Consider the following 14,150-nt stretch of genomic DNA (forward strand, 5'->3'; position numbering starts at 1 on the left):
GACGTATCGGTCGAGCGATGTGGAAGTGACCAACACTTGCAACTGTCCAAAGGCCAAACTGAATGACCCGCTGCAAACATCCTAACAGGATGAGGCTACTGTTATTCTGTAGTTTTCTTAGTCACAAAAAGACATTGAGACGTTCGTCTCTTAACTGTCTCGTTGTCCGACCCAATCCTATAGGTTCTTCCTGAAGAAAACTGGTCACAAATATATACTTGAATTAAATTTCTCCTAATATTTTTTTATTATTTCGTGAAACAGCTGAGTTTTAAAGTGCATTTCTTGGAGATCTGATGAGTATTTCCAGCAGCAGGACGGTGTGCTCGGGATTGAGTCTAAATAAACTACAGTGTGTGTCTGCTTCACAGTGATACAGGAACATGTGACCCAGGGCAACAGTGTGGCTCATTGACATGCTTTTCATACATTTGTTGGACGACAATGCAGCTCTGTGGCATAGAGACATAAGATCGGTCAGGCTCCGGGTGCACAAGCCATACTTGTTCGTAAGATCCACTCGTTGATTTAGTCTTTTCATGGGATTTGTTGACAGCAGGAGGCGTTTAGAATATCGTGCACACCAGCACAGCCAAATGGAGCACTGCTCTCACCTAGAGACGAGACTGATATCAGTTATATAATGGTGGGTTATTATTAAAACAGGGCTCCTGTGGTGCTTCAATATCATCTCAGACAACGAAACCTCCCACATGATAGAAATGTCTCTTTCCCTTCTGTAACATCCCCGCTATATTATCCTGAAGTGTGGGAGAATGGCATCGTGGAGCACCTCGCAAATATTAAAGCACTTTTGAATGCAACAAGGTGATTCAGCGCTGGGGTGTGGATGGGAATGTTGATGAGCGCTGTGAAAAGGGTCTGAACTCCCGTGGTGTCGAGGAGGCGGTGGGGACCTCAGAGCGCTCGATCCCCTTATGGGGGGACGGAGACGCTGCGGCTGCTCGGCTTTTTGGCTTGTAACGAAACGCCATGAAACAATCCCTGCCACAGAGACGGAGAGGGAAATCAGAGAACAGAGCTAGAGAGCTGAAAGATGTGTGTGTGTGTGTGTGTGTGTGTGTGTGTGTGTGTGTGTGTGTGTGACGCACACAGCCCGAGTGGAATTATACATGTGCGTTTGTGTGCGATGTCTCTTGCATAACAGAAATAAGGGAGAGAAGATGTGAGGTGGAGAAGTCAGCCCATTCAGCTTAAAGATTCCTAATGGATGTCTTTAAAGGATTTGTCGAAATCACAAAGAAATATTCCTGTAACCCAAAAATGAATGGAAATAGGAGGGGGGGGGATACATGAGCTGGAAGACGGGCATCGTGGTCACTATCTCTACATGATCGTAGAGGGGTTGCACGACTACAATACACTGAGGTCACATCCAGCAGGAAATGCCGATATGATAAAGCTTTCATCACACACACACACACACACACACGAGGAGTCTCAAGAGTGAAACTATTCCACACAGGAACACTTACGGACTACGTGCATCTGGATCAAAGTGCGTGTAAATTCTACCACACAAACACTGGGGGGCGTGGAGGAAACCGGACCGACGCCAAATGCACGTGTGCAATAGAGCGCAGGGGAGGTGAATAAAAGGACCTACCTCATGCAGCCCGGGTAGCAGAAAGCACCATTACATTCACAACACAGTTGCTGAGAGAGGACAGGGGGGAGGAGGGGGGCGGAAGAACAGAGATGACATCACCATATTTTTTTCTTCCTCCTCTGAAATGTAGGCTAGCGCTGCAGGGCTGTCCGCAGCAGTCAAAGCTCCCTGTATGTGTGCGTGTGTGTGTTTTTCCTGCTGGATGTGACCTCAGTGTATTGTAGTCGTGCAACCCCAACAGAATCCTCAAACACGCACACACAGCCTTCTAACACCTGAAATAAGAGACAGATCGATATCATTCCTCTGTCATGTGTTAAATCCATGGGGACTAGCTTACATGTTACCCAGTGTATCAGTTTTCTAGGGCTTCTCTAATTCCATATTTGAAATAAAAATGAATTGAATAATTGCTCTGCCAACCGAGCTCCTGGGGGGGAAACCCAGAGCACATGGTACTACTCTTCCCCCCCCGGAGGGAGTCAAGCCCGTGACCTGCCACCAAGCAAACAACTGTGGTACGAGCTCGACTGACGGCGGGGTGGCGCTAGCGTTCCCAAATACCCCTTTCTTTAGGGCTCGGCGGTGCATGTCATGTGACAAGGAACATCCGATCACAGCAGTCTTTCCTCTCTTCCGTTAATATCAGTTTATGGTAAATATGGAGGAGATGTTGATTGTTTTATTGAAGGGCTACACAGCGTTTTATGATCTGACGCATGTACAGTATTTCATTTTTTATATAATAGTATTAGATGTGCCCGCGACGCTGGTATTGTGTTCAGTTTGTGCGTGTGTCATCACGGCAAAGTGTGCCATGAATACACAAGTTTCCCAGTTGTTTCTATTTCTGTATGTCTGTGCACCGATTATGTCACATCACACAGATGTGTAGTTGAGGTCAAAATGAAGATCGAGTTCGAAGATGGTTGTGGGGAGGATTTATATGGAATAGGGCTACATCTACCAATTATTAATTGAAAGTTTTTTGTTGTTGTTTTTTTTTTAAATCAGCCTGGAACATTTGTACATTAATGATCAATGTCCAACAAATGAGCATCATAACGTCATCAGAGCCCACTCTGACCGCTATACTCAGCCCCGGTCCCGGAAGAATTATGTGCCACAATTGTGGACATGAGAGAGCACAGCCCAGCATTTGTGTCATATTTTAAGACCATGAGCAGTCTTTTCCTCAAGCAATTATATGTGTGGTGTGTTTTTTGGTCCAGCTGCAAGGGACAAAAGCAGCCAGCTGTGAGTGTGTTCCTGAGGGCAGAAGAGGCTGAGCTGAGGTTGGTGCGTTAGTAACAAAATAGGCACACACAGAAATAATAATAATAATAATTATTATTATTATTATTATAGTAATACCATGGCAAAACATAGTTGATGACATTTGGATGAAGACAAATAAGTCAGTGGGCTCACCAGGTGGGCTGATCCAACGACAAATCATGATGGATGATTCCATCCAAAGAACCTCACAGCATGCTTTATTTATTTGTTTTAGCAAATACAGCCGTTCACCCTTCATAATTAAATCAGAGCATCTCCATGACCTTTACTGCGTTGCGTCCTGTGAAGGGGTCTGGTTTCCATTTATTCAGAAATCCAATCAACTATATGTGCACAGTACCATTCCTTAAACATGACTCCACACATCTCGTCGAGGAAATCTGTCAAATGCCCTTTCTAAAATGTACAGAGATAGAGTAACATTTCCTAAATAATCCATAATCTCAACAGAGAGAAAAGAACATTCTATCTCACCCTTTGCCATTAGTCGCTCCGGAGAGAGATGCGTCGTATTAAACTGAATTACACAGTTGTGTGGCACTTGAAGCTCAACTGAGCTCATTTAAGATAGGAGCGGATGTTTAAGAAACCCTAATCAGAGCACTCACGTAACAAAGTACGTCATTTATGAACGGTTCACTTACAATCAGCTCGGGGAGAAGCTTAGAAAAAACGCTGAACAACTCCCCGTCTATGGATCTCGCACCGATGGTCAAAACAATGCAGCTCTACGACGCTCTATGCCCCCGCTCTTGTCCCATCTCAGTGACGGATCACTAATCACGTCTGTTCAAAATAAACTTCCGTCTTCACAGGAAGTTCAGTTGGGGCAACACAACTACTATCGTCACTAACAACTCGCGTGCCTTTTCACAAACGTGTTGAATGAGCAAGAAAAGCAACAAAGAAAAAGGCACGATTTGATGAGTCGGCGCATCAGACTCGACGATGTAGTCGAGGAGACTCCTAATGATAACCCCAATGTATCAGGAGAGTATTGCCAGGATGCCACCAAGATTCAGGAGCCAAATATTTCCAAAAAAGACGCGCAGATTAATTGCCTTTAACATAATAATGATATATATTACCTCTAACGTGTCTCTCTATTTGAGATTTAGCCACACCTCTCCTGGTAAAAGCTTTGGACAACATCCAATAGCAATAAATTACCCGTCTCCCTCAACACTTACATCTTACAAAATGTTGCTTGAAATGGAGGTTTCGAATGAGAGACTGGGGGGACCTTACTGGATGGTGCACAAGTCCATGTGAGGAGGTTCTACCACCGAAGCCATCTGCAGTTGGAGGAGAACAAAGAACGGTGACACGGGCCAAAGACTTGCCATGTGCAGCCAGTTTTGCAGTGAGTGTGACACACACCAAGTTCTGCTGGAGTGAGAAGTGAGACGGAGGACGAGGGGGTCGGCCGAAGGATCAATTCTCCAACAATACTTCAAAACCTCTTTGTTGAAGAAAGAGGCTTTCCCCCCCCCCACACACAAATAACCGCAATTATCAGCCAAATGATCAGCCTGTGCAACCTGAATACGAGGAGGAGAGATGGGCCAACAAAGATAATTCAAGTTGTGATTATGAATTTTGAGACAATGCTTGAATGTTGATCAGAACGGCACAACAAAAAAGTACCGGTAGATAAGAAAGATAAGAGCCAAACTGAGGTCTCTTGGATTTTCTATCCCAGCAAATCAGTAACATTATCCACCTGACCCTTGCGTTATCACTGCTTGTAACTCTGGGAATATACAGGATACTCTTCTTTTTTTTAAAAATCAAAATGCCTAAGCTAAATACTGTTGTGACACCCCAAGTGCAAATCCTGTGTGGATAATGCGCCTTGAGTATGTGCCATTTTGCATCCTCGCCACCGTCCCTTTCCCCTCAGACGGCTCAGCCTGGAGGCGTTGACAGAGTCGGACCATTGGGTATTTTTGGAGACGTGCAGCACACCGCAGCTGGAATACATTGTCGTCGAAAGACCCCCAAATTGGCGTGGCCACTAACCTGTGCTGCATAATGACATGACATTGTATCCTTGCTGAACACTGTACACACTCTCTCTCTCTCTCTCTCTCTCTCTCTCTCTGTATCATTGAAAAGCAATGCACTTTGCATCCTTCAAAAAGCTGCAGCTGCGCACAGGACCCCGGAGTCTGAGTGAGTGAATTAGGACACGAGGAAGCAGAGCATGTACAACACTCGTAAACACCTTCAGCTTAACAACCAAGCCTGAGCCAAGGAGAGGCTATGACTAGATATGATCATGGATGCACTCACAGCCTCTCCTTGGCTCAGGCTCGAACAAAAACAACAACATTTAATTGACATGTCGCACTGCAAACCAGGGTTCTGACAGTGTACAATGTGTGGCTGTAGAATATAGATATGGCAGCACAGAATAGAGATATATACAGCTATTCTCACGTTCTCTCGCGAGATATTACGTGATCTCGTGCGATCCAGCTGCCTGACATGGAGGAGAGTGAAGTTGTAAACACATAACAGGAAGAAGGCATCCGAAACAACCCAAGAGGAGGACGAACTCTAGTTACGTGACCTGACAATTGAACCCACTAGTTTATTTTGACAGGGTTTTGTCAGCTTTTTTAAATTATTATTAAAAGATCAGCCAATTTTGTTTTGCGTGGAAGTTCCGAATAAAGGAAATAAATAATCAAACGTGTCAGTACTGCAACGTGACAGTAGATTTTGGCCATATTGCCCACACCAATTCAGTCAGTTTTAGACCACATGATTACATAAATCTTGGAGTGAATGACTAAACAATGAATAGTAGTTGTGACTTCATTTCAGTTCACATTCAGTTCATCAAACTCGTCACTCAGCTACAACAAAGGTATCCACCCCTTTTAAGATGAATGGCTACTGAGCTGGACGGAGAGGCCTGGTGCGCAATTCGACACCCTTTAAAAACAGCCACGGGCACGGCTCAGGGCTTTAACAGGAGGATCGTTTTTAGAGGTAATGAGCCCTAATAATGATCATGCGTTTTTGCTGTTAACCTGTCAAACACATGCACTTTTCAATTTAAAGACAGAAAGCATGCCAAGCTCTCAGGCTGGTCTAGCATGCATAATGGCTGCACCCTGTTTTAAAATAGAGACAAAGAAGATGCATGGTGAAAAGTGGGAGTGTCAGTAAAACATCAAAAGCACAGTTCAGTCACTGAAATACCAGGTCCTGCAATTCTGATCCAACATCCATTAGAGATAGTTTCTCCTTTTGTTTACTACACGTACATTACCTTTGTTCCTGCAGGGAAATATTTAAAGCCACTACAACTAAAGAAAACACTTTTAAAAAACACGTTTACCGAGGCATACGAGTAAAGTAATGCAGCAAAAGAATATACAGGCTCTCGGAGCCTTTGTTTCCTATACTATATTTTCGCTGCAACCGTGGATTGAATTTATTTTCAAACCAGTCAAATATTTTATCCAGGATTATAGTTTCTTTTCCTCCTCTTGAAGATATCCCGTGATGCAACCCATATGACCTCAGTACAATACAAGGTGTGGTCAGAGGCAACACATACGGTCCCACCAAAGATCTTATCAACTCATGAGCTCAGACACTATTCTTTTGGGGGGGGGTGGACTCTGCCAGCCTGGTGGCTGGTAATGACAGTTATGAGACAAAGTGAGAGTCCTTATTGATGGTAAGACCCGGGTCTGTTTCATATGACCATTTGTGGGTAACAACGAAGTCTCAGAACTATTAAACCAAAGTGCAAAGGAGCAGACTGTTTTGGAGTCTATTCAACTTGTCAAGATCTTTCACATGTAAAAGGTGACTTAGGGCATTTCAAACCAACGTGTTTGGAGACTGATGGGGGGTCAATAATTGTTTTAATTGGTCCGGCGTTGAGGGAAAACGCTGCAGATGGCAGCCGCTAAACGGGCTGGAATGTCTCGGGGCGACTCCACACCATCAATGTAGGTTAACTAAATGTTTGACACGGACAGGCTGAGGTAGTTATTATCAGTGTCTGACGACATTATGAGTGTCCGACTGTGGCTCAGTGGAAGAGCAGGGTCAACCTTCAATCAGAGGATCAATCCCTGGCTCCTCTAGTCGATGTGTCCTTGGGCAAGACACTCAACCCCAAATTGCAAGCTGTGCCTGCAGTGTACCCGTCCCGGGAGGTCGGTGTGTGGATGGGTGTGAATGGGCGAATGATGACGTGTAGCGTTGAAGTGCTTTGAGTGGTCAGAAGACTAAAAAAAAGAGCTATACAAGTACAGTCCATGTACCATTATCAAAAGAACCAGAGAAACAAAACCTTTTTCTTTACCGTACGCTTTCCGCTTGTTCTTATGTTGTGTGACTGGTTGCTGGGAGATAGCGGTGGAAACGTGAGTGAGGGTCGGAGAGAGAGAGAGAGAGGAGTACCGCTGATGCGTTATCTAAAAGGTGTTCAATGCCATGGCGAAATGTTTAGCGTGAGATTTCCACAGAACGAGACTTGATTGGACACAATAACAATAACAAACAGACGGTTCAGGAAAAGGAGTTTCGTTTCTCGACGCTGATTTTCAGTTAATATGCCATAGAAGATTGGCATTAATGCTTCATAGACGCCGATCCCTGATAATGCTACATTGTGAACAACATCGGCAAGAAGTAATGCAGTTGTTCCAGATGTTTTCGCAGCAAAAAAACAAAAAAGATATTAGAGATGGAACGTTGACCTGACACTAGCTCTAAGCTGTTTTTAATCTTAGCATCAAATTACTAATGTCAGGATATTGTTGTTTATCAATAAAAATACAATCTGTTATCTCCAAATCTCTTGAATTGTGTGTTTTTATATAAATAACCACTATAGATGACTATAACAAAATTTAAAAAAGACATTTAGAGTTGTTGATGTTTACACTGACGTCGGGGCGACTTTTTGGGACGGTGATGGAAAAAAAAAAAAAAAAAGTCCGGAGCCTTGTACACCAGCAAAACGACAGAACAAAAAATATCTTGATCAGCCAACGTGGCTCAGCGATTGTCAATCCATATGATCAGAACATCTCAAAAGTTGTATTACTTCCAAGGTTTTTTTCTGCTTATCTGATCCGTGACTAAAAAGCCTGACACGATCTGAACCGTGAGGTTGAGAATTTGTTAGCGAAAGATGAGAAAGGCCATATTAAGGAAGTCATGTTTATGTTTTCCATTGGTTGGAGGAACCGCTAATCTGGATGGTCACACACGTCGGAAAAAACAACAACTGATCCACGATCACACGTCAGCTTTGGAGGAAACGGCTTAAGTGACTCAGTAGGTCAAAAGGTTTTGTCCGTGAATATCTAGACGGACATTTGTTATGGGTTTTAGTCATCCTCGAGAGGTGATACTTTAAATCCATGGTACGGGTCAAAACTGCATCTAAAGCCGCTTCCGCTTGAGTTTCACACATTAGGTGTAGAGCTTTGAAACCAGCAGATCTCGCTGCGATACAGATTCATGTGGGCAGTAATAAGGTTCCTCTTCCTCCGAAGCTATGCTCTGGGGACGACGAGGGTGGACACTGAAGTTAATGGACTTGGACACTCATAAAAGGCTTGACGCTCCCACGCTCCTTCCTGAAATAACACATTCTGCTCAGTAGTGGACGTGGTGCGAGGCTGACACAAGAAACCTAGCTGAGCGCTTTCATCACTGGGGGACAGGTGCAAATTAAAGCTGTGTTTGTTCAGTTTTGTTTGATGTATGGGAAGCGCGGGTAGTTGAACTTCTCTGGAATAATTAAGGCTGAGACAATGAACTGGTTGCACCGGCAAAACACCGGCTGTTTTGGATGGTAATAAAGTCTGTTGACCCACACGTTGAACCGGATTTGTGTGCTGCTTGCTGGGCAAATCCACACCAACGGGAAGTGTGAGGCAACTTATCTCACTCAGAGCACATCTGGCATTTGTCAGAGCAAATGCATCCAATCAGTCAAACCACAGCCAGTGGCCTACGTGTCCCAGCTGGCAAGATTACGCCACACTGATGCACTGGCCTTGGCATTTCAATAACTTCAGAAGCGACGGAGCATTTGTTATGGCTCCTAATAGTGGGAGTGTCTGGAGGCAGGAAGGGACAAGGCCGTCGCTGTGCCTGGCCGACACGTGGACATTCGCTCAGCGAGGGACTGAAATTGAGGGGGTTGTTTGATTGTTTCAAAATGCGGCTGCTGTGAAGCCATTTGAGGACTGTAACTGTGATTAAGGACAATAAACGTGGACTTTACTTCACAATGCTTATAGATTATACCCTATAGTGGTATCAGCTCAATTTAGCACTAACCATTTTGTCCTACCGATATTACCCACATTATCATATTTCTCCATGTGCAACAATAAAATAATAAAACACCAATAAAAGCTACTGTGGTCTAGAAAAACAGCGGGAGAGGTACATGTGGCTGTACAGTATTAAGGCCCACAACTGAAACACTGATTTGTCTAATTTTATCCTTATTTACCCAACGTGTCGTAGGAAAGAATGATTTATGTAAAGCAGGAACATACCACCCAGTCAGAACACGTTGTGCAGACGAGGCCTTGTTAGATGGCTAGTATACAAAGAAAGAGCATCTCTCCTTGGGACAATTTAGTCCAGCACTTGGCATAATCAATCAGCTTCATTAACATAACATTGTGTAAATGTTCCACTGAAGCCCTAATTCTCTTGGCCATAGTTCTCCTAAAAAAGCCTTTATAATAGGTAACAATAAATAGAAATTACAAATTTACCAGATGCAAAAAATTGGTCTTAGGTCAACAATAACATTTTTGCTGTAGCATACGGTTTCCTTTGGTGATTCCCTTCCATCTCGAGCAATCAACCCAAGCAAAAATGATCTACTTCTGTTTCTCTCTGTATGTCAGTATTTATAATTGTACTCACAAAATTAGATTCTGCATTCAAATGTGGATCTACGTGCGACTGCCAGAGGAATGAGCAGGCAAAAGGCTGAGGTTCAAAAGGGGCAACATGGAAACTTAATTTGGCTGGCAAATGAGCCGGTCGTTCTTGCGACCCGGAATCGCGAGCCTCACCTCAACAATAGATTGGCATGGAAAGTCTGGGATTGCCCTTCATTGACATGCAAATAGGCAGCAGATGGAAAACATGGAAATACAGCATGTGAGTGGCAGCACCTAAGTTGGTACAGGTACACAGAGTCAACTGACACGTGCTTTCATTATTGACTGACGTCAATTATAATTCATTCAATTCTGATTATCGAGACTATTACAGGCAGATCTGTGAACAACAAATTGATGCCTTCAAATAAAGAATTATCTACTATAAAACCTCATTTAGGATCTAAATAAATCAGGGCGTGAGAGTAAGGCTTTAAAAAAAAAAATGGCAATCAATTCTTGCCTTTGGTTGCCATCAGTGGCAACCACATGTAAAAAAACAAAAAAGCAGGGACAGCAAACGTGGAAGATATAACGTGATTAAAACAAGCAACCATATGTTCAGTTTCAGCCACCAAAAAAGCTAATGCTGGCCCCCACTTTTAACGTTTGCGTTGAGCCCTTTACAAAGAAGAAAAAAAGAAGCAACAGTGGATAACTAACATGACAGGCTGATATCAGATCTCTGAAAACAGACCAGGATCTGCCGGATGCATCCGTTGTCTGACACAATTAGGAACAGGTCTTACTGCCAGCTGGTCTCCTGTTCCTGCTGCTGGCCCCCTGACAGGCGAAAGTGGTAACGGAGCACCGGGGCCGAGGAGGCTGCAGACATGCAACACTGCAGCAGGATCATATGTTTGAGGATGGGGGGGGGGGGGGGGGGGGTGTAATATGTAGACAGCAGGGGAGGTCAGGTGGGGGGAAAGCAACAACATCTCCAGCACTGCATGCGGTTGTAGAAACACACACACACGCACACACACACACACACACCACTGGATGTCTCAGTCACTGCTTCTGCCATAGATCTCAGACACAGTAAGGTTGCAGGAACATGAAATTAAGCATTCCTCGCCAGTCACCACTCGCCGTGTAATGCGAAGGCGTACCGGGGTGGAGAAACTGCTCCACTTATTGCATCTAACTGTTAGCTATCGCCGGTCCGGTTTATTACATAATAGTACGCACTGCTCGAATGCAGAGTCACGTCTGTGAACAAGCAACAGACATACTGGGCAAATTCGAAATTGAGCTAACGTTAGCTTCACTTAGCCGACATTAGCAGGCGGTTTGTTTCATTGGTTTTGGTTATTCGGGTTTTGCGGGCCACTCGACGTTACCTTTGCTTCGTTGAGAGTCTCCCGGTTGGTTGCCAGCTAGCTCTCGGAAGGAAAACGCTGTCCGTTAAATATGCAGGCAGTCCCCGGGGATGTTTTTGACGTTTGTCTGACTGCTAGCTGTTAGCTAACGAGGTTTTGATGTTTATTACTAGGTATTCCCTGCCTCGGCTTATGATAGCGTCCTCCTTAGCCCGGCGGCGTCCTGTGGGTCCAGTGTTAAAGTTTGAACAGTTACATATGGTCACCACTGTTGCTGATACGCTTTCTACTGTCTACAGCCTACTGACATTCAGCCAACTTGATAACCACTAGCCCGCCTCCACGATTCTGTCTGGGACTGGACAAAAGTCAAGGCAACCGGAGTGGACGTTATTTCCGGTTGAAGATTTCAAATTAAAGGCCACCCACACCGAGACACTCGCACACATAAACTCGTATATGAAATGGCATTCCCTTTCCATGCATATTGAAGAAAAAAAAGTTACCATCGTGTCGTTCTTTTGTTGTAAAGTTTATGGGAATATCTTTGATTTGTGTAAACATGCTTTTTTGATTGCGTATTATTCCATAATTCATAATTGCTTTCTTCTGACTTTGCATATAACTTCCTTCTGCTTGTAAATATGTGGCTAAGTGCAAACATTGAAGTATTCTATTATTAAATCGTTCTTATTCTTCCTGACAAGCACATGCTGATGTCTGTCGTAAAATTAAACGCGATAGTGCGAGTACTAGTCTGGCTTTTATTTTGAAGGCCAAACACTCAACTTCCTTTCTTTGATTTATAACGGCGTAACTTAATGCAACAACTGGAGACTTCCTCCCTGGTTTCTGCTCGGTGATCATCTGATGTGCCTGCCTGGACAGGGCATCGTAAACATGTGACCAGTCCAGTCCAATTTTACTCCAAACGCAGTCCAGCTGAACACTTCCCATTCTTGATCGACATTTAGTTATGTATGCGATGATGATGTAGGTATGTCACGTCCAGGGATTGCCATTATGACCCTCTTCTCTGGGTAAATTCATGTAAGCAATGCATATATTAAATGCATCAATGTAAGTGTTAAGTGTAATGAAACATCTTTGCTGAAATTATATTTGTATGTGGGGTTATATAATATCACTTAAATAATCAGCATGTTTCTGGGATTCATTATGGTCAACTTGCATCACTGGTATCATATCATAGATGCATTTGACATATTTTAAAGTTTCAATAATATTCCAATGAAACAATAAAAATAACATCTAGGTTTATAAACTGTACAAGATTACTACAGTTGTCTTCAGTCAACGAGCTGCATGAATGCGTCCTTGGATAAAGAGGGACATCTAGCGGCTGATAGAGGTATAGGTTTAGTAGCGTGTTATGGGACATTGAGAACATCTAGTTGAACAAATTAGTAACTGCAATGTGGTCCAATATCTCTTCTGGCCTTCTTATGAAATGTCAGTTGTCACTCATGTTACACAGGCACGTGCACAGATAGACCCCCTAGTGGTGCTCCAGCACCTGCCCTTTTGCCCTGGATGAGAAAAGTGCCCCTTTTGCTGGAGCCCAATTTGTTCTTCATTCATCAGTATTTAAGAATAACAATTACTCTCTCTGTCAATTCCTCCCAAATGTGTTTTGATATCTGACGGGGCATTTATTTGAGTTCTTGTGAGAGTTTCGCCCGGACATGCTCCTCCCTCCCTCCCTCCTCCTCCTCCTCTTAGTGCTCACGCAGTGCTGAGCGCCATGCCAAACAGGTGCAGTCTACTTCTTCTCTGACCCGCAGCATCAGACAAACGGAATGACGTTGTTTGGTGATAAATTAACCACAACATTAGCGCCGCTGAAAACATTACGTCGCAACTGGTTCGACGTTTCCTAAAAAATGTTTTTAAAAACTCACGAAATTCGTGATTTCAAAGCCTTGTCCAGCTGTTTACTGACGTGTGTCATGTTTAATGAAGAGAGAGACGCTCCTGTGAAGATCCTTTAATTTATCCAGAGTTTGATTGCATTTGGTTATACAATATGGCCTTGTTGTGTCTGTGTTTGCCTGTTATTCATTTATTTATTCAATTTGATAATTTGAATTAGTTTGTTAACAAAAATAAATATGTAAGTTGAAAATATCCTACTGTGTTTTTTATTTATTATTATTACTTTTAATTTCATAAATCATTTTGTTGATGGGTGCACTTTTTTTGGGTTTGAGCACCTGCCCCCCAAAATGTCTGTGCACGTGCCTGCTCATGTATGTCATTAAGGAGGTTCTCTCGTGACCATAAACACTGGAAAACCATGTCAAGATTTTTAATTGAATTTATTCTATTCCGTATTCTTATTAGAACATTTAAAAAAACTTGTATATATTTGTTGTTCATAAAAAAACATTGTACTTTTAGTTAAACCAAAAATAATAAAAATATATACTATTTGGACTTGAGATTTTGCTCACAAATAACATGCAATGCAAATTAAGATTGATGACATACCAGACACACAATACATCTTAATCACATTACCTAAGACAACTCTTTGGTTGACTTTGATGTCTGCAGATTCACAAATTAAATTAGGGGGGGGGACACTGCATCATGGGTATTTTTTGACCACTCGTCTTGCCTTCTCTGCACACATCTACATACCCAGTGTCTGTCATGTACCCAGAGTACATATTTTCCATATTCGCTTGCCTGTCCACCATGACCATGACACATAGGCTACAGCAGGCCATTTTCATATCAAACCTGTGAGGTAGTATATGCAATAACAATGCATGCAACATAATTTGGCAACACAAATATAAATCAATGCTTTATATCAGTAGCCCTGAGTCACTGGCTGTGCTGTTATTATGTGACCTTCTGTGCGGTAGGGCTCATCCATCTGTGTTTTTCTTTTTGACTGCTCCTCTCTCCTCCTCTGTTTGT

The 14,150-nt window shown here is 43.2% G+C and overlaps 1 protein-coding gene across 5 annotated transcripts in view; it reads right to left on the bottom strand.

Annotated features, from left to right (window-relative positions):
* osbpl8 (oxysterol binding protein-like 8) overlaps positions 1–11,565 on the bottom strand; it is a 74,843-nt gene extending 63,278 nt beyond the window's left edge. For 3 of the 5 annotated variants that reach the window (XM_034526109.1, XM_034526104.1, XM_034526105.1), the window contains exon 1: positions 11,223–11,561. The gene's annotated coding sequence lies outside the window, so the exon portion shown is untranslated. Of the gene's footprint in view, positions 1–11,222 lie in introns of all 5 variants that reach the window. The other 2 variants (XM_034526106.1, XM_034526103.1) reach the window with 2 other exon arrangements.
* Positions 11,566–14,150: the final 2,585 nt, after the last annotated feature.

The sequence above is a fragment of the Cyclopterus lumpus genome, chromosome 23 (assembly GCF_009769545.1).
Source record: "Cyclopterus lumpus isolate fCycLum1 chromosome 23, fCycLum1.pri, whole genome shotgun sequence".
NCBI classification, from domain to species: Eukaryota; Metazoa; Chordata; class Actinopteri; order Perciformes; family Cyclopteridae; genus Cyclopterus; species Cyclopterus lumpus.